Source organism: Brachyistius frenatus, unplaced genomic scaffold (assembly GCF_029030835.1).
Source record: "Brachyistius frenatus isolate BFR_SWC_R1_liver_20210118 unplaced genomic scaffold, ASM2903083v1 Contig_10, whole genome shotgun sequence".
NCBI lineage: Eukaryota > Metazoa > Chordata > Actinopteri > Embiotocidae > Brachyistius > Brachyistius frenatus.
The window spans coordinates 6,025,045-6,045,883 of NW_027210609.1; the positions used below are offsets into that span (position 1 = coordinate 6,025,045).

Genomic DNA, 20,839 nt, shown 5'->3' on the forward strand with positions numbered 1-20,839 from the left:
AGTCATTTGTTTTCTCACCATGTGCTTGTTGTCGGCCAGGTAAACTGCAGACATTACAGCTCAGCTCTGTGCATCATCTATCTTTATAAGAAGTCCACCTGATGGGTAGTTAATGCCCGCTCTCAATCATTTTTAAGTAGGATTTTCACACATAGCACTTTTTCACCTGTGTCCAAATCCTCTCTTTTTTTTTTTTCCACCCAACACATCTCTCTCTTTTTCGCTCTCTCCTTGTGTTGTGTTCATTCAGCTTGGGGCCACTTTCCCTGTCTGGCCTGCTGAATGGATGGCAAAAATCACTAGTGTGTGAATGGATGTTTGGTTGGCTTGCTTTGTTAATGGTGTGTGGAGAGGATGATGGGTTGACTGCGCTGCTTGCATTTTTTTGTGTGCAGTTAAAGAGTGTAGAGATGTGTGTTGCTTGTAGCAGCAGGGATTATAACTGTCTCAGTGAAAAACAAGGTGAAAAGAAAAGTATAATACTGACATCTTGGATTTTAGCCATTGCCAGCATACCTTAAGTGTCAGCAGCGTGAGCTAAAGCTAGATGGATGGCAAAAAGGCATATTGAGCCCCTCTCTCACACACACACACACACACACACACACACACACACACACACACACACACACACACACACACACACACACACACACACACACACACACACACACACACACACACACACACACACTCTCTCTCTCTCTCTCTGTCACACTCCAGGTTTGCTTGTTTTTCTTGATTCCATATGAGATCCTGCTTGTGCTCTTTCTCCCTCTTGATAATGTTTTTTTTTTTTTGCCACTGCCATTTCCCCCTCAGTATTTTTGACTCCCTCTCTTTCCTCTTGTCTCTCTTCTCTCTATCTTTCTCTCTCTACCCACCCCCTCACTCTTACACCCTCTCTCCCCTTGGTTTTGGTGCATTGCAGTGGCTCCACCACCACATTGGAGACACAACAGCCTTGGCAAACGAGGTCTCTCTTTCTCTCCCTCCCTTGCTCCCTCTCTCTCTCTGACTCTCTCTCTCTCTCTCTCTCTCTCTCTCTCTCGCTCTCTCTCTCTCTCTCTCTCTCTCTTTCTCTGTCTCTTTCTCACATGTGCACACACACACACACACACACAAATCCACACTTTCTACTTTCTTTTCTCTTATTTTAGCCCCAATTTTCCATCTCTTTGACTTTCTTACTCTCTCAAGGCTTATGGAGAGCGAGAGACAAAGCCTTGAGAATGAGCCTAACAGAAACCTCCAACTATTTCCATATCAAAAAGCTGCACAAGATTTTAAATAAAAGGCACAAACACAATCCTTTGCCCTCATTTTTGCAACGAAGACTTGTACATTTCCATATGCACACACCACAGCCTTCACAAGCCCTGTGCTTCTCAAATGGTTGCAAGGCAACCACCATTTCTATTTTCATGATGGATTGCTCTCTGATTTCCACGGAATGAAGACACTTAATAGATGTGGGAATGGCAAAGACTTTGTGAGATTTGCTGTTTGTGTCATCTATCATACCTCAATAAAATACCAGGCAAGACACAGTAGGAGTTGACTGGCATTGAGTCGTAGCTTCAATCCAGCTCGTTGTGGTACTGATAAACACATATTTGATGAGGGATTCTTCCCCGGTGTCATGTATTATCAGCTGGATATGCCAACGAGCTAACAAATGGATTTCAGTATCATGCTCGCAATATAATAATCTCTCATTTTTATATTTTACGAAGGTTTTGCCGACTTAAAATATATAAAAAAATACATCGAGACGATGCCACAATATGTACATATGGCTTTCTTTAGTAATTAAGTTTATTTGCAAAAAATGCAGTGCACACACTGAAAACAAACAACATAAAAAAAAGTCAATCATCTAATGTCTCTCCTCTAATTTAATTCAGGCTGAACAGGTTTGTCTGTAATTTTACTCCAAACGCATTGAAGTGAATCATTTTTTTTTTTTTTTTAAAGCTGCTTGTTTGTTTTCTCAACTAGTAAGACTCAAGGAAAGGATGGCTGCTTTATGTATCTGTATGTGTCTTGTCGTCTGTTGTTGTTGAAATAATTTGTACGTATCACAGTAAAGTTCTGAGCTGCCTCACGATTTCTTAGCTTCCGAAGTCTGCCTTTCCATTTTAATCTTTACTCGGCATTACTGAAAATACTTTCGGTGATAAAAGTATTGAGGACCAAGACTGGAATTTATACATGCATATCTGGGAGATTTTGATGCCCTGCAATACAGAAAAGGTCTTGTGACCAAAGTCAAGCTGGATTGACATTCAAATCGACACTGGAACAACTCCATCACACGATGCAGTTTCAGGCTGGTTAGATTCATGTTGGGTGCTATAATCAGGCTGTAATTGGGCCAACATTTAATATCTATGTGAGAAGCAGCCAGAACTCAGTAATGGTCAACCCACTCTCTGAGAGAACAGTTCCTAAAGGGGTTTCCAACACAGCCGCCATATGCCCTTTCAAACTAAGAGGGCATATGTCACGTCAAATTTGACTGGACGGCTGTATGAATTGTTAAATTTCATTTTTACAATAAGTGTTTTATTTAGTCTCAACAATAACATTTAGTATTTAAGGGTTACTGGTACAAACAGACCCCTTCTTTTGGGGTTAATTGGCTATTTCTAGCTGTAGAGCTGCAGCAGCAGTTGTGGAAGTTCATGAAAACTATGACTTTAATAAATATGTAAAGAGCTTCAGAATGCTTTTATTTAAAGTAACAAGTAATTAACATTAGCGCTTTCACTGTTTTAACTGGCTTCGACTTTAAAAATAAAAAGAATTTAACACCACAGCATTAAAATAAGTTCTTCAGTGGACAAAGGACGATTGTTTACGATGAGTCAAGAGTTAAATAGTGTAAGTTGCAACAGTAGCTACATATTGAGATGTACTTATTGTAAGCTGCTTTGGACAAAATTTTCAGCCATATCAATACATTTAAGTGTAATATGGCCATATCATTTAAATCCATTTTACTCTAAAGAACCCATTTTAGAGGAAAAAAAAAACGTTTTTTTGAACCTTGGAAAGGGAAAGATTTAAGTGTTTTTGAACATCATTTTACTGTCGTGTAATATTATTATTGAACCCTAATCAGGAAGAGAATGGGACTAAAATAATACAGAGTTGTTGGAAAGTGATAATGCCTTGTGTTTACAGAATGAGAATAGTGGGCCAGTGTAACTTTATTTTACAAAGTGATTGTGCCACTGTAGTACTGGACTGACCTTCCATTTCTATTAACAAATCAAATCCAGTCCTATATGTAAATAATCTGGATGACTATGAAAATATGCTTATTGGTTACAAACTAAACTTTAACTTTAGTTCGTCACAAAATTACCTTACAATTTATGAAAAGAACACAAGGATTCCAAAGTGGGGTATCCAAAACTACTAAACAGGACAAACTGTCAATGTGTACGAGTACTATAGACAAATATACTGTATATTAGTAAAGAATGAGTACAATATACTATACAGATGCATTGAAATTTGTTGTCGGTGTTGTTTGTATTGATTAGTATGAACAAAATGCGCAGAATTACATTTAAATGTAATATATAGTAAATAATAATGATAGGGTGATGATTTAGAGATTATTAAATGCAAGGGGATTGTGAAAGTGGAGCTAAAGTAATTACCAGAAATAGATCTATAAAACTTTGCATATTTGGTGCATTTTTTTTAAGTCAATAAATGTTGAGAAAAGACCAAAACTAGCAATGTGTTGTTCCATTTCTATCTACTATGAGTTCTTTGTCCTGGGTTTGTGGCACTGAGCCCTAAACCCACTCTTTCCTACTGGAGATGTGAATCTTAAAAACAGGTCAGACTTATATCTCTTAATTTTTGTAAAAGGCTAAAATAATTCCATAAACAGTCTGTGACTATAGTTATTCAGAAAACCTACATCAGAGAGTTCATAGTGTACTTGTTGGGATTATCTTCAGCTGTGGATGAATACAAATTAAATTCTCTGGTAAGTATTTACAGTAGTAGGACAGCGAATGTGGGTTTGACTTCAAATAAACCAAGGAAGGAAGATGCTACCCAGTGCAACCATTTGGCTGTCTGACATGTCTGCTGATTCTGGACAACAGTCGACGTTTATGGCACAAAGGAGTAAGGCCACTGGAAATTCCTATTAGGAGAATCAATTCATTCTAGGTTTTGATCTGTATAAACAAAACTAAAAAACACATTATTCATGAAAAGACAAGAAACGGGCACATATCATCTTTACTAGAGGTTTGCCAGTTGGTTTCTCACTTTCTTAGGACACCGCATTAACCCACCACTGCAACAGAGGTGTGCAGGACTGGATGAGGCAAACCCAATGTGAAGCATTCCTCGTTATAATCCAAGCTATTTAAGGCTAACACTCCCACTTGTGAAAACCCACAGCCGAGCCTGTGAGCCTGTGATTTAGAATTCGATGCATGCGTTACGTAACTCTTTTGTCTTTCATGCTTGAACTCCTGTCCAGGCACAGCCATACTTTATTAATGAAAGGCATTGCATGATTGGAGGGTGCTTGTCTATGTGTGCGTGTGTGTGTGTGTGTGTGTGTGTGTCTGCTCACGTGTGTAGACAAGTGGGAGGAGATTGTGGGAATTCCCGTCCACTTGACATGAGAAGCCTTGCAACATGGGCGCTAATGGCCGTGAAAGGTCGGGGTTTGTCTTCCCTGAAGACCGCAACATGGCCTGTCACGGTTGGTACCTATTACACACTTATGCCGGCTGACATATGTGATGTGTGCGCGCGCAGACTGAAAGACCCACAAACTGGTGAAGTAAAGACCAATAATGATGAGTTATTATTCATTTTTGGAGATGACAAAGTCAAGTTGTGCTGTTGTACACTAAGTGTTGTTGTTCTGTTTCTTCTTGTGAATTATTCAGACATCCTGTCTTGTTGAAGGTGAATATTCAGTGAGTAAAATCTAAAAGTAAAATATGACATCACTTGTAATCCAAGGTTTCAGAGTAAAGTTGTGTTTGCCATTTCATCTTTTCAGAGTTTTTGAAGGTTTAAATAATGAACATTGTCTTTGTGTTTGCATACGGGCACATTAAAGGATTGGATGTGTATCTCTCCCTCCTGGTTGTTTCAGCCTGCATCTGGATCAATGGTTAGTCGATAGGATTGTAAAAAGAGATTTTATTATTTTTTAAGCAATGATTTATTAGAATTATATAATATTTTCCATTTAAATGTATTTTGCTTTTAATGACTAAATGGAAAAAAAAGATTACATTTTCCAACTGGAAACATGGGCACTGATGCACTTGGTATTTTCTAGCTAATTCTTAAGAAGGATAAGTTTTCAATAGTTTATCTCTGACTCAGGATTAGTATCATCAATTTCAATTTGCAATTTTAAATTGTGCTGTATGAGTGGCGGTGATTTGTCTTTAATCAGAAGAAGTTATGTGCTACTCAGTCATTTTCAGTCTTAATGCTAGAATTGCTTGCCTTGATTTAACTGCTCCTGGTGACACCATAACAGTTACCAACAAGTGTGAATACAATGTTAAGATTTCCTGCAAGTGTGGACACAGTGTGACAAGTGGATTTCATTTTTTCAGGAAGCAGAAACCTTAAAGTAGATGTTATAAAAGAATGTTTTTAGCTCGCGATAAATGATCCAGAGACTGACATACTTGGAGAGAGTGGTGTTTGACACACAAATTATGTGCTATCTTTAGTTGTGCATTAATATATCTGTATCTCCATTAGTTAAATTTATAGTCTGATTAATATCTTTTAATCTCTTAACACAACTAGAAATGATCAGGAACTTTGGAGAAAAATTGCCTTGAATGTTCACAAATCTAAAATGACATTAATTGATAACTCCTGTGCAGTTGAACCTGGCGTATTTCCTGTTATTGTGGGTATTGTGGTTCCATATTTGAAGAGATTGGGGACGCTTGGATGAATATGTGGCGTGAATAGGTCACAATAAATGCCTGGATGAGATCCCTAATGCAGTTGGCAAAATGTAAATTTTTGTGTTTACTTTCAAATGTTTGAAATGATTCATGTGAAAATAATGTTTCATTAGGAAACCTGCGGGAAAGTCATGCTTTTTTCCCCCCGATGCACTATTTTGTAGAAGCGTAGAGTACAAAGTTAGCATGACTCGAGCCGCATTAAAAAAAAGAAGTACACGATTTGAAAACAAACCTTAATTATCCTTTAAGATTGAGTGTGTAAAGACGATTCCATAGATAGTCTTCATATTTCTCCACAAGGTTACCAAATATTTGAAAGTGAATGCAACTGCTGTACCCAGTATGATATAACTGGGGAATTCTTCCCACAAAGAAAAGGTTGTATTCAGGTAACTGGCTGCGTAGAGTACCCAGCACTACCAAACAACAATACCAAAAAAATAATAAATAAATAATTAAAACTCAGTAAATTAGGGGTGAAAATGGAGTCAACATAGTCATTGGCTTATGTACGGTGTCCTTATAACAAAAAGGTTATCAGTGTGTTGGACGTTTTTGGCAGTATGGAGTTTATGTTGACTAAATGATGACAACAAATCAGGTGAAGTTAGACAAAGAATTGTGACTCTGTTTCTTTCCCTGCTTGTTTCCTCTATGAATATTATGTGCATTTGTGCTTTGAAGTCCATGAGAAATGATGTGATCAGGAAAATTCATGTAAGACAGAATTCAAAAGGTCACCCAAGGGGAACTGGATTATGTAAGCTTTGATCAATGGGTTGCTGAAGCTTTAACCAGGTCGAGCAGATCCAGGAGCTCATCTGCGACCAACTTGTGGGTCAAATTAATACATGCCCCGCGTGCTTGTCAGCAGCTTATGTTGAAGCTGTCATTCGCTATCTCCGGCCGTCTCTCCGGTTAGAAGTGGGAGCCTGTCTTGGCCAGAGTTGGTTATAATTGAAATTGATTTGTCTTCAGTGAAGGAAGCGTCTATAATAGATAGGCAATGTGGCATAGGTGCCTGCAAATCTCCTGTTGCGTCCTCATGGTTTTTGGAGCCTCATAAGTCTATAATCGTACAAAACAATGCTTCTCTTGTTAACCGGCTCTTCTGACGGAAATGTAGGCTGAAAAAAACATTATTGTTGTACTTTATATTAGCTTCCACTCAGTTATATCATTTGTGGGCTCACTTCCTTAATAAACATCTAATGAAGTCATTATTTCAGATTGAACTGTTCCTTCACTCGTCACTTATTTCATTACCATTTTCTCCATGTCCCTCACTCTCTCTTTGTAGTGTGACTATGCACTGTCTGTGTAGGTGTGTATCAGTGGAAAATTGCCTGTTTTTTTTTTTTACCTTTTAAGTGGCAAAGTAGTGACGAGGCGTTGAAGTGCACGGAGGCTTGTCCTTCGGCATTAGGCTCAGGTTGACCGAGTGCAATTGTCTGGGCTGTTTGTGTACACCTCTAATTGAATTGAACCCCCCCAACTGCTTTCTATTGAGTCAAATGCAGAGGTGAGTGTATTTATCAGTTTTTCAGAAACCCTGAAAGGAAAGCCCACTTGCTCTTCCTCATATCCTGCATTGCCCTGTACCAGAGGCAGGTAGACACCACAAATATCAATACCATGGGTGTCGGCATTGATGGTTTCCTCCCTAACGCCTCAGCAAGCTCAGCACAAAACCACTCTTTCTTCACTGCTAAAGATCTTGTCAGCCCTAATCTCCTCCACGGCCCTGTGATATGGATTGGACTGTTGAATCCCAATATTGTGCTCAAACATTGTGTTTTCTCTTTCCGCTAAGAGGGTGTAGGCAGAGGAATAAAATTAAGCACAGAGAGGTTCACATTTTTTTTTCTTCCCTGCCTTCCTCTCCCATTCTTCAGGGAAGGAATCCAGCATCAACGTCACAGTGTGCTAATAATGGATATGCCTAGGATGCCGCGTAGTCAAGGAAACCATTTAAAATAGATGTGTATCTTTTACAGTGGAAGGTTTCTGTGCTCAAAGTGGGACCTAGTTGAGTGATGCATGTAAAAGGCAAGTCTGATAGAGCTATCTTAATTCTTAAAATTCTGAAGGAAAATTTGAACTTTCAGGAAGCTGAACATTTCATTAGCACTTGATGACTTACCAGAGTTCAATGAGGTTCCTTTTCTTCAGATTTTTGCTGGTGTGATTTCTGGCTTCTCCTTGGCAGTGAATAAGATGTGGGAGAATTTCAGAGTGATTCATCTCACTACTGTGGTATCTGGCTCAGTCATAGAGCAGCGGCACACAAACTAGCCTACTCTCATCCTGTGTGTAGGATCCCGACTCCGTCACACACATTTAGTTCCGTGTGTGTAAATCCAACAGAGATTTGTCAAATACCATCTGTGGAAAATAAAAATTGATAAATAAATTTTTTTAACGTTGCGTACATTGGAAAAAGTGGATTCTTGTGATTCCTTATCGGTTATATATCTTCACCCAAGTGCCTACTGTCCATCATTTTATGCCACTGGCTGTGACTCAAGAACATTGCATTGTGTAATTAAAACTTGCTTGCCAGTCAGTTTTTTTGTGCCACATACAGTGCAGTATATTAACTGCTTCAGACCTTCCACTGTCTCCTCCTTAGTCTGTGTTTATCACCCCTGATCAAACGTAAGTTAATTAATGAAAGAATAAGTAGCCGCGCTAATTAGTGAGCTGTTAAAATCTCTGAAAGTGCATTTGTCCAACTCGGACACAGGTCCTCACACCTCCAAAATAATTTGGTATGTGCTCCCCCCCCTTGCGGATCTATAAGAGGCTTATGCATTCGCCAAACATTGATTTGATATTCTCTGCTGACACGTGCACGCTGTGATGGTCATGCTTGTAATCCTGTTGGCTAAATATGCTTAGCTGTGAAAGCAGATTAAGACATGGCTGTGTTTTCTTGGCCAGATATTCCCAGTGGCCTGGGTGATCTAAGCAAGAGCTTTGAAACAGCTGTCCAGTGTTGTTGTGTTTATGCATGACATAAAGCTGCTGTTCAATCAACACACAATGCAGCCTTCCACAGTGTGAGAGATATGAGCACTACTCATGATGCCTCTGTTCTTTTCAGGTGAAAACTGAATTGTCTCATTTTGTTATGCATGATACAGTAAATTTACTGTACTATAATACATTTACGTGTACTTTGTCGCAAATCGTAATGCTTTGAAATTCCATCCGTTTTACATACTATGAAGAATAACTGAATATAAATACTTTGTCTGAAACGTTGTCTATTCATCATGTTTATGTACAACGAGTTTAGAACTCAATCGACAATGACTTTGGATAAAACATGTTTAGCATTAAAGGTTGCTTTTTACTATTTAACCCAAACCACAATCTTTCATAAACCTCAACAAAGTGCTTTTGTTAGCTAAACCTAGAAAGGAGCTATACAAATATACTTTGCTTGCCTCCCTGTGATTGTAGTGATACGTAGATATAGAAAATAATTCACTCTGAAAATATCTCTGAACGTAATCGCGCCTACGATTACATTTGTCAACACAATGTTTATTAATGGAGACAACACTTTAGTAGTTTATAAACGTTATTTCTACAAAACGTGGTTTTCAGATATGAATAAATGATGCACTCATAACAGATGCAAATGGCATTTGAATTTGTGTGCTATTACTTTGTCTACTTTGCTCAACATTTTTTCCCAATCGACTGTATTTGCCTTATAAATATGTCAACACACAGACTTTACACTGTTTATTACTGCTGTAATTTGAGGAACCTACTCTTTAAACTGCTCGTAGTGGAGGACACCCATAATTCTTTTAAAATTTAAAATCATGCCTCCTAATCAGCAGTTTCAACTTCTCACGGTACAGATTTTGTTGAATGTAATGTTGGTGTGCAGAATCAAGTTATGCATAATTAGACATTATGTCTTATTAGACATTCAACAAGGTTAATCCTGTATATTTTTTTTAAAGAAGTTTGTCAGTTTTCACTAGATTCTTCTGCAATGCAGCATGCACATTGACTGACATTTTAAATTTTATTGCTGTTCACCTGCTTAGGACTGACACGAGTGTGGGACTAATGGCAATACAGGCAGAGGTTAAGTTAGATATAAGAAGTAGAAATATTAAAAAATTGAAATCCTAGAACTCGCCTGTAAGTATTCTGGTTTTGCCAACTCAAGTCTTCAGATAATTACTTTAATTGGACAAGTATTTCAGTTTTACGTGTTATGTCATCAGTTAAGAATGGCCATTACTCAGATTTTATCATGAAAAGGAACATTACGTACTGTAATCATTTCACTCTAAATGCAATTTAAGATTTCATTTTTAGCGTGTACACAAAAACATATGAACATGACAACAAGCTTATTGGTCGGCGGTTAGTCTGTAAAGGACGCCCCATCATTCTTTGGAAATGGAATAGCCTTAGCTTCTTAAGGACTTTTAGGTCTTCCACTTCTTTCTGGGAAAACTGCAAGCTGATCTTTAGGTCCTGGACCTCTTGAACAATATCGTCCTGTCTGTTGTCTGTAGAATTGACCAAGATTTGGACAAAGCTCTTGCAGCTGTTTTCTTGTTGCATCAGCAACTTCCTGTAAACCTCTTGTTATTCCTTTAGAAGATTATGCACATGTTATAGACTAACACAGTCCTCTCCTCTCATTCGTTGTCATGCTGGTCAACGCTGCTTTGTGCAGTTCCAGCCAGCCCTGGTATCAGGTCGAATGTAATCAACAGCAAGCAGTAGAGTTTGGGTTAACCACCTTGCGTTCTGCATGCAAACTGTTAGCCTAAAAAGTTTGCCTAGTTTACTTAGCATGGTCCACGACCCTTAGACGAAACCAATATATCAACAGCGCAAGCAATTCAAGTTTCAAAAACCAAACTCGAGTCTAGTTAGAGAAAACTGTTGGAGCGCCACAGACAGGATCACAGAATCACAAACCTGCTCTTAAGCTTGAGCGTTAACCGGACTGTGCCTACTTACATTTGTGTCAACCTCAGCCTCCAGGACATGATGTATGTCACACACCCTTATGAGAAAAGAAGGTTGTGTTACTCTAAGTAAATGAATCAACCTATCTTAGTTCCCTGTGCACCTGAAAACATGAAGTAATGAGTCTTATGGAGAAAAACGCAATAGCTCTTGTCATGAGTGAGCTAAAAAAAAAAAATCAAGTAAAACCCCGAACATGAGTTCTGAAATAACTAATGCTTAATGCAGAACGTGACTAACAGCTGCCTCTCATATCTTCACCTCTTCTATCAGACTGTTTCCTATGACCAGTTTTATCATATATTCGTGGAGACTGGGGCCTGACTGTCAGGCGGGCAAGCTGCGAAGAGCGTACCTTGTGGTGGGGGCAAAGCTCTGGCAGTGGGCACCACAGCCTGGCACGTGAGTGGACGGGCAGCCAAGTGGAAAAGGGCAGCCTGGTGAATCTGGGACCGGGCGGTGAAGTACATTGGACTCAGGGGAAAAGGCACCAGCACCAATAGGCAAGAACCATTTGGTAAATTACTGAAAGAATGTTGAGAATGAGTGAGGAGGTGGAATATAAACAAATATCAATGCAGGAATTGTGTGAAAAAAATATAAGTCACTACAATCCTGTTACAGACTGTGTGTAAATTGAACGTCATTTAAGCTTATTTGGTCAATTGTCCATATACATCTTTAGTATTAACAGTAACCATTTTATACCAAGAGTGCAAGTGCAGCTGAACTCGCACTGCTCCCCAGACAAAAATCGGATCATACTCAGTGCAAGAACTGTCAATAGATATCCGATTATTCGCAAATCTGGCCTCACAAATTGGGACTTAAAGTCAAATGCTGATGTTTCATCATGTCGGATCACGTCAAACATGATCAAAGCCAGCAGGACTCGCTGGCATCTGAAAAATCCCTCAACCCCTACTTACAGTACATTAAAGGCACGGTCCATAAATATGGGCTATCAGCATGGGGCCAGTCACGCCACAGTCACAAAAAAGTAAACATGGCTGCAAATCCATGCTGTGCTATTTACACACGCGACACAAAGATAAGCAGCAAGTTCGACGAGGAAAAGAAGAAAGCGAGAGAGAGAAACGGACCGCTACTTGCTATATTGGACAGGAGTGCCGTTGCCATGGCAACCAGCAGCCCTTGATTGGTATTTGGAGCAGCGAGAGGAATTACTGCAGAGGATTTGATGTTCAGTACACATCTGGGGGTCAGCTAATATGGCACTACAATCAGCTACTCCTTCGCTTGCTACACACCGCATTCGCAATCCCTTGTTTGGGACACAGCGGCTGGCACCCGAGCCACTGGCGTCGAAATCTCTCACGGAGTGCCAGATTAAGCGACAGTTCTGTTCATCCTGACAGATGTTTGTGGTGCAGCGTACAACATCAGATTGGCAGACGAAAACTGAGCATGTGTTGTGCTAGTTTAGATAGCACCGTTTATTGGTTGTGTGCAAATAGAAGGTTTTCTTTTTGTCCATCCTTTGTAAAGCTGCACAGTTCAAGGTCACACCATGCATCAACAGAAAAAATGAGCAGATATACAGTGTGCTGTAACAGGCTCATAAATAGGCTGTTTTACTGTTGTAAAGCATTGTGAAATTATATTAAATGACAATGCATGTTTTTTTATTGTGCATGGTGTCATTGTGCAGTCAGCTTTTGGCTTCTGTGTTTGGGTCTTGTTAATTGTGTAGTTTGATTAAATGTAATGCCCTTTACCCACACGGGGTATTCTTAGACATGGTGAAGTACAAACAAGCATGGCTATTGATTTGTCACAGAACAGGCAGGGGACTTCAGGGTACCTTTAGAAATGTTGAATTTATGTTGCTTTATTACAGCCAGTGCTGAAAGTGTGAACTATTTTTGTTGTCAGCTTTGTCAATTAGTTTCTCAATCACCAGAAAATAGTGAAAGTTTAATCCTCAAATGTCATGTGTCCAGCATGTAGTCCAAAACTCGAAGATATGTTGTTAATATGAGACAAAAAAAGCATAAAATCCTGAATAGATTGTATTCGAATGTTTTTGTTTCTCTACTGGGATATACTATTTCTTTTCCCACCTGTATTCCTTGAGGACCCACCCACACTCTGCCTCTGACTGATATTCTTACCATCAGCTTAACCCTCTGACTTCTCGTGTGTATACTTAGTGAATCTAACCAAATAAAGGCAATGAGTACTAGTCAGAGGCAAAGCAGGGTGAGTCATCAAGGGATGTGTGAGGCAAAAAAAAAAAAGGCTGAGGACTAAACCGCTTTCAACACCTATTCCTTGTCCCACAATTCGGGCAATTAGGGCTGATAAAAATGATAATAATAATAATCTTTGTTTGTATAGCGCTTTTCAAAGCGGTAACCAAGTGCAAAGAGTATGGTATACACAGTTGATATATCCTCAATTCAAATTCAATTTGATCTAAGTATATAGGTAATGTCATTATAATCAGTGCATCTAATAGTGATACACGGATACACTGAAACAGAAGTTCCTAAAAAAGCACTGCAACTCATACTTGGAAGTTGTACTGATGACTACAAACTATTTATAGGGTGAAGTTTTGTGATACTTGCTCTAATCGAAAGACCAGAACCAACAATTACTTGATCTAAATAACAAGTATTACGTATTACACATGCAGCCAAGGTCTGATACATTTTCCTTCTCAGCCAAAATCCTCTACTTTTGTACTACTTTGGTGCTACTTTGCTCTAGTTTACACCAACAGTCAACATCAAGTGAGTCCGAATATGCCAGCCTTAACTTTTAATATCCTCCCGGATGAACATTAATATTTTCAATTTTGTTTCATCCAAATGAATTTGCGTCTTCATCCTTAGTACCATCAAACATCTATTCCTCCTTCTCTGCGTGCCCCTCTGTGATCACAAAGCAGATTTAAAGACTGAAAACTACTTTATGGTATAGGATGTATGTTTAGTCAAGTTTGAAATTTTGAAAAACTAATATTTTGAAGCCACATCCTTCCCCGCTGTGCACTGTGCCCACAAATGCAACTACAGAGCTGGTAGCTTCTCCCCGTACCCTTTTCAATTTTATAAACAAGCTTCATATATTTGTGTAATGATGTTTTTCTGTGCAGGACATGCTCCACTAAACACAACTTCAAATAAATAGCTTTTTACATTTCAAAGCAGACACTCATGTATATCTCTCTTCCCTTTTATTCACCGGCTTATACTTTTAACTTTGGTTCCCTTCATTCTTTCTACTTGAGATGTTAAATCTGCTAAAAGGGTTCAGTGTCACACCGGCATTGTCATTTAAATATTTGAATGTAGGTTTCACTTCCAGCAGGCAAAGAGGATGGCAAGCACTTTGAGTATATTTTTAGCCTGTGGTTTTAGATCCGCACCACTTTAACATCCTTCGCCACATACTTTCCCTCTCCCCTCTTTCACGCATACTCACATCTGTATATTGTACACAAGGGGGCATGCACACGCATACGATAATCACACGCACGCACGCACGCACGCACGCACGCACGCACGCACGCACACACACACACACACACACACACACACACACACACACACACACACACACACACAGAGAGAGAGAGAGAAGAGATCGTATCCAAGCCTTTAAAGTTTATTTAAGCCACAAAATATTTCAGAGAAGAAGAATAATGTAAAGATTTTGCGGCAATCCATTAAAGCAGTCAATGTAGCCATAAATGGATTCCGTTTATCTCTAAGTGCCTCATAATCTCAGTCAAGATGCTAAATTCAAAGAAGCATTCACTCGAGAACACCTAAGAGACACGCATACATTTAGCTCCCATTTGATAGACTATGGTTTTATTAAAGACTTTATGATTACTTTGCACTACTTTCATAGATATGTACGGACACATTATGGTTGTTAAAGCTCTCCACCCCACTGAACTGAATTAGCAATTAGCCAGGCATTATGACAAATCTGTGAGATTGTCAGTCAAGCGGTGGGCAGCGGGATTCGTCTACCTTTTCACTGAGCGAATTTCATCATTGTTTGGCTGTGTTATCAAGAGACAGAGTGATTAGTTTAGAACTGTGTGACTGCAACATCTCCCCCATCATTTTAGTAAACTGAACAGGGTAAACAAACTCATTCAACAACATAATGCTCGTGGCAATCAATTTTCAACGAGAAAAGCTCAAACAATGCACCGCTGCTGCTGCTGCTGCTGCTAGCATTCAATAAGGAACTCTGGCTGAAACTCTCTGTCATTGTTGAATTTGACATGGATTAGGCTTTCCAATTTGTGGCGTGGCATTTTTTCTTTACCGTGCGATGGAGTGGAGTCTGACCAGACACACTCAGGTTGCAAGGAGCTTATTCTTGAGTTTGATGGGGAAGTGATAAGAAAACAACTTCAAGCTGGCTGAGTGGTATGTTTACTCTCCTCTTGCATCTGTGCCTCCAGCTCTGGACAAAGGTTTTCATTCAGGGTTGTATAGCAAACGGACTGTTCACAAATCACTTGCCGCTTTCTTAATTCATATTTCCTTGTCTGGAACATCCTTGTCAGGATTATGACTGTCTGCCAATGTTAGGTAATCTACGCTGAGGTACTGAGAGCTTTTTAGTGGCGGAATATGAAATATATAAAGTTGGCGCCTGTTGAATTTATAGAACGAAATGTACCTGTATTGATTCACGGTACAAAGTGTCTCAGACAGATCCACGGGAGTCTGTGTTATACATTGCGTTTCACCCCTGTGTGAATATTTGATAGAGAGAAAGAGCTTGCTGCATACTACTGTGTCTCTGTGGATAAAGTGAGGATAAATGCCCCACGTTTCTGCTCACACTTCTCTGAATGCCCAAATGGTTTTGTCATGTTCTCCGTTCGGGGGTCTCACATGAGTTATATCATGTTTTGACTTATTTGCAACGTTCAAATATTGATTTTTTTTTTTATATAAACAAGTGTTAAAAAAACAAAAAAAAGACTATCATTTTTCATTGTAGAGACTAGATTGTTAATAAGAAAGCAGAATTCCCGTATATAATTATATTACTATCTACCGGTGCCCCCTCCTCCCCACACTTCACTCCTCCTCCCTGCTCTGTGTATTATTCATCATAGAGGAGTCCTGCCCTGGTTCCCCGGGCTATTTTTACCCAGCATGCCCGTCACATTAACTGAGAGCCCCAATCCCCTGCTGCTCCCAACAGCAAGCCTCCCTCCATCTGGATCATGGGTTACATCCCTCTTTTTCTACCCTTTCTCCCACTCTTGATACCTCTGAGCCCCCCTCCACCCATTCGCTCCCCCCTTATCCGTGCATCTCTGTTTTTATCCCCACTTCTGTTTCCTCACCACTCCACTAACCCTCCCACTCTCGACTCCTGTCCGGGCGTTCTTGTGTCTTTCAATCATTCATATTAGTGTACCCCCTCCTCCCTTTCCCTCCCCTCTCCCCCCGGGAATACTCACTACACATCACTTCAGAGCACAGTCATCGCCTGCTGAGCTGGTCTAACAGCGTGGCTGACATACCCAGCTGCACATCATAGCTTCTGCCTCAGCCACGCAGTTTCAATGTTTACAGTGAAGTCCTGTAATGTTCACATGAAGTTTCAAATTAACTTCAGCCAGTACATAAAAAAGAAAGAGTTTACAAACTTGATTGGAAATCTGAGGCCAATATTCGAGTCAAGTGTTTCTAGAAATCCCAATAGCAGGAAAATAAGACGGTGGATTTGTTTATTCCTTTATGGAGCAGCGGTGCCTTACTGTTGTTGATTGTAGTTATAATATGACAGATATGGACCAATTAACTTTGGCTGACAAAAGGCAAAACACAAATACCAAAGATGGCTGAAGTGATTTAGAAACGGTAACAGTATTGCATGGTTTTCCCACCAGAGAGCACTGACAGGTTTATTTCTGAACAGCAAAATGTCCTGCTCATTATATATTTTGGACATAGCTCTTTTAATAGCCAATGAGCAAATTAATATTGGACAATACATCATTGTTGATTTTATATATATATATATATATCATGTCAGCTTAAAACCCACTTATAGTCTAGGACATCAGAGAGGATACATTAGTGAGGATATAAAATACGTCCTCAAAAAAGTAGTGTTCAGCAACCAGTATTGAAGCAAAAGGTATTGGTATTGGTACTGAAAGTTTCTAAACGATACCCAGCCCTAGTTTTAGTATCATTTAAGATAGTTTATTCTTGGTTGCCAGTTGTCTCATACAGTATAAAATCTTCATCCTCCATCAAAGAGGAGAGTTGTAGAAGGTGCAGTGTGTCGGCTTGAATGCAATACGGGAATACAGTTGTTATGTTTAGTCTGCACTATAATAATCACACAAACTGACCCACAAATGACAATATTGTAAAGAGAAGGGAGCCAAGATGAAGAGGTGGAAATGCATCATTTTCTAAAAGCAGAGATAATGTGATTTTCTGTTTTCTATAGAGCCTATGTTGGTATCCTCTCTTTAATAAAGTATTTCCCAGCAAGAGTTTAAGTTCAGCTTTTGGCTTAATGACTTTTTTTTTTTATTTTCCAAAATGCTTTTTTTTAATTTTTTTTTTTATAAGGTATGCAATGGGGAATTGCACGGGGAATTTTTTTTTCACACAAACATCGACAGAGCTCGTTTTCCTCTCTGCCTCTTTGTTCTGTAGAAGCTACAAAATAATGTAGGATAACTCAGCCATCAACTGGAAAATATGCTTATTTGCTTTGTCTGTAGTCAGATGAGAAGATCAATATCAGTTCCAGTCAGACCAGAATGCCTGTAAACCCGCTTAGTTTTTTTAAACTTAAATCTTAATAATGGAATAGAAACAATCACATGTCACTAAATGATTTATGCTAACATAGCAGATTATCACTACTCATTGCAAATGCTGTTTTGGTCAAGTTATGCTTTCAGGCTGATTTTTTCCTTTTGAGATGAGTCTTTCAAGCAAGGGCATATGGTATACTGTATGTCTGAACCTCTCCTCCTTTCCTTCCTCTTATTTACTCAGTGACTAATGAGCATACTTTAATTTTTTTATAATTACAGTTCAGAGAGCCACTTGTTTTTATGCTGGATGCTGACAGTGCGCACTCAAATATAACATGCATCAACGATCAAAAATACATGCTCGCACATGGATACCCACATGCAGGCCACTGACAATCAACAAACACATGGTTCTTCATTCACGCTCAGATTTATTAAATGGACTCAGGTTAGAATGGAACAAGTTCAGAAAAGGATGGGCTTTAATGCACATATATAATTAAATTCATAAATTACAGTCTATTAATATCCTAATATTTATCAGAGTAAATTGTAAGTTTTTTGATAGTTTGACCGTCTTGTTATATCTGTTAGTAAGTGATATATATTTTTTTTTTAATTTTTTTTTAAACACTGAGTATCGTTCCTGAAATGCTGCATTTATGCGGCCCCTGTGACAGCCTTTCAGGACATTTTTACATAAAAGCAATCCTAGGGCACAATGTCTTTTGATTTCCAATGAGTTCTTCTCCCTCATCAAATGAACAGGGCCGCCTCTGAGAACCAGGAACTGCTCAGTACTGCTGGTTATGTTACAGCCTTACAAAACACTTAAAGTGAAATGAGGTGCTCCTCCTGCACAGTCCCCAGCTATTGCAACAGTTTTGTTTATTTCCCCATTCAAGCCCATTTCCCCTTCAAGGCTGCAGAGTTAATATTTTATAAGACCCACGTGGTAAAATCATTTTTACATCCATAAGAGCTCAAAACAAGAGATATCTGTGCTATTTCCGAGCCTCTGCAGAGAATAACCTGTCAACTTGTTTTTCTCCACCTTGTGATTGTATTCAGCTGGACAAAACGTGCATTCCAGCACTTAAGATTAATAGAAGTATAATGTGCACGCTGAGCTAAAAATAGCTGTAATTACTAAATGGCCCACTCAAACAAGTGATGTATTTTTTTTAATTTATTTTTTTTTTAATTGAGAAAGTGTTTTCAGATCCAAGAGCTGGTTAGCAGAACATGCACAATTGTCACCTTAATCTTTATTGATCTTGAATTACAATGAGAGAACTTGAGAACAAGCAAACTGCCACTTTAACAAGAAGCTCGCATGACCCTAATCTATTGTGCATTCAACCAGATAACACTGATTGGCCCCCTTCACACAGTTTGCACGGTTTATTCTTTAAAGGGTTCCTAACGTTTCTTTGTGTGACACAACATACAATGAATTTATTGCGGAGAAAAGAGTCTCACGAGATGAAGATTCCTCCAAACACACAAATACCAAGCAATTTAAACACATTAAAACAATATTCATATTAAAATCTAATATTAATATTTTTTGTACAGATTTCTAACTTTAACTTCACAGATCTGATCATTTTTGCTTCTGAAAAGCTTCCTGTGTATACAAATTTCAAAAAAAATAATCTTTGTAACATGTTCTTGTATTTGATTACAGAATATTAATTGCGTCTGCATTAATAGCCTGAGCCTGAGTTTTATTTACGTTCTCCATTTTCACACAAGAGCCACAGATGCCTGCTGCATTTAAGTGCTGGCTAAAAACTGGGACATCTGGGCTTTCAGTGAATTAATGTGTTATTTCAAAGTGATTTTTCTTTTTCTTAAATAGACAAAATAGCTCTCAATTTAGCACATACATTTACCAACTACGGACTCTAAACAATAGCCTATAAATTCAAATTTATGGGTTGAATAGCTTATATAATCAAGCGGTAAGATAATAAAATAGACAGTTGTGACCATTTTTTGTTTTATTTCTCTTCATACAGAGCACACATCTGAACATCTTCCTGTGTTTCTCAGGCTTGGTCTACATAAAAAGCATTTGAACCACGCTTTTCAGTCATTAGTCTCACAGACATCTGACATACACCGATATGCTCCCACTTTAATCAATCCAGTTGGCTACACAGGCCATGCAACAGCTCATTTCTTTTACTTATGCTATTTGCCTGTAAACACGACCCGAAGTGCATTTTTACGGTGCATTTTCTGCACATGGCTGCAATGATTGTGTATTGGGATCTGAGAGTGGGGGAACTTCAGCTCAGTACTGCGCTTGAACGCATTTTGTGAAGATACAGCTGCTGCTGCTGTTAACATGCTGATCACACCGTGCCGCCTGTGAAGACACTGCTTAATTGAAATTGTGTTCATTGAAGTAAGGAAGTACTGAATTGATAATACGGTACAAAAAAAAAAAAAAAAATCCTTTTCTGGACATACAGTAATCACACTACTCTGTTCTGTAAGGCCATGTTTCAAGGCTGGATTTCTGTTTACAATCTTGCAATCCAGTGAGATTTTTATTGAGGTTTAATTATTTTGAACACATCCAGGAATTTCCAGTTTCACTTTGGCTCTGCGGACAGTACACAGTGAATTTTAATTCGCTAATGCAGCAGGGAGGATATAAACTTGGCCCTCAAATGCTTTTCAACACTACAGACCACTAACTTAGTAGTATTAGTATTGTATTGATATGGTGGGGGTGGTAGTAGTAGAATATGCAAGGAACCTTAGAAAATTAAGGAATATCATAATAAACTGATAAACCGACTGCATATGTAGTAATCTACTTACTGGAAATCGTGGCTATACGAACACAATTACAGTTATATACTTATATGAGGACTAAGGTTTCACATTTGGTCTTCAAACCAGGCGAGGACGGGTTCAAAGACTGAGAGAAAGAGCTGAACTCGAGGACCAATAGGCCTTAATTTGGGGATAAGAAATCAGAAACAAAGTTTCAAAGGTGTGATCCTAATTTCTAATTACATCA

At 38.8% G+C, this 20,839-nt stretch overlaps 1 protein-coding gene across 2 annotated transcripts in view; it reads left to right on the forward strand.

The window, feature by feature from the left end:
* The window catches only part of slc12a5a (solute carrier family 12 member 5a), a 148,020-nt gene that overhangs the window by 15,340 nt on the left and 111,841 nt on the right, over positions 1–20,839 (forward strand). The window lies entirely within an intron of this gene.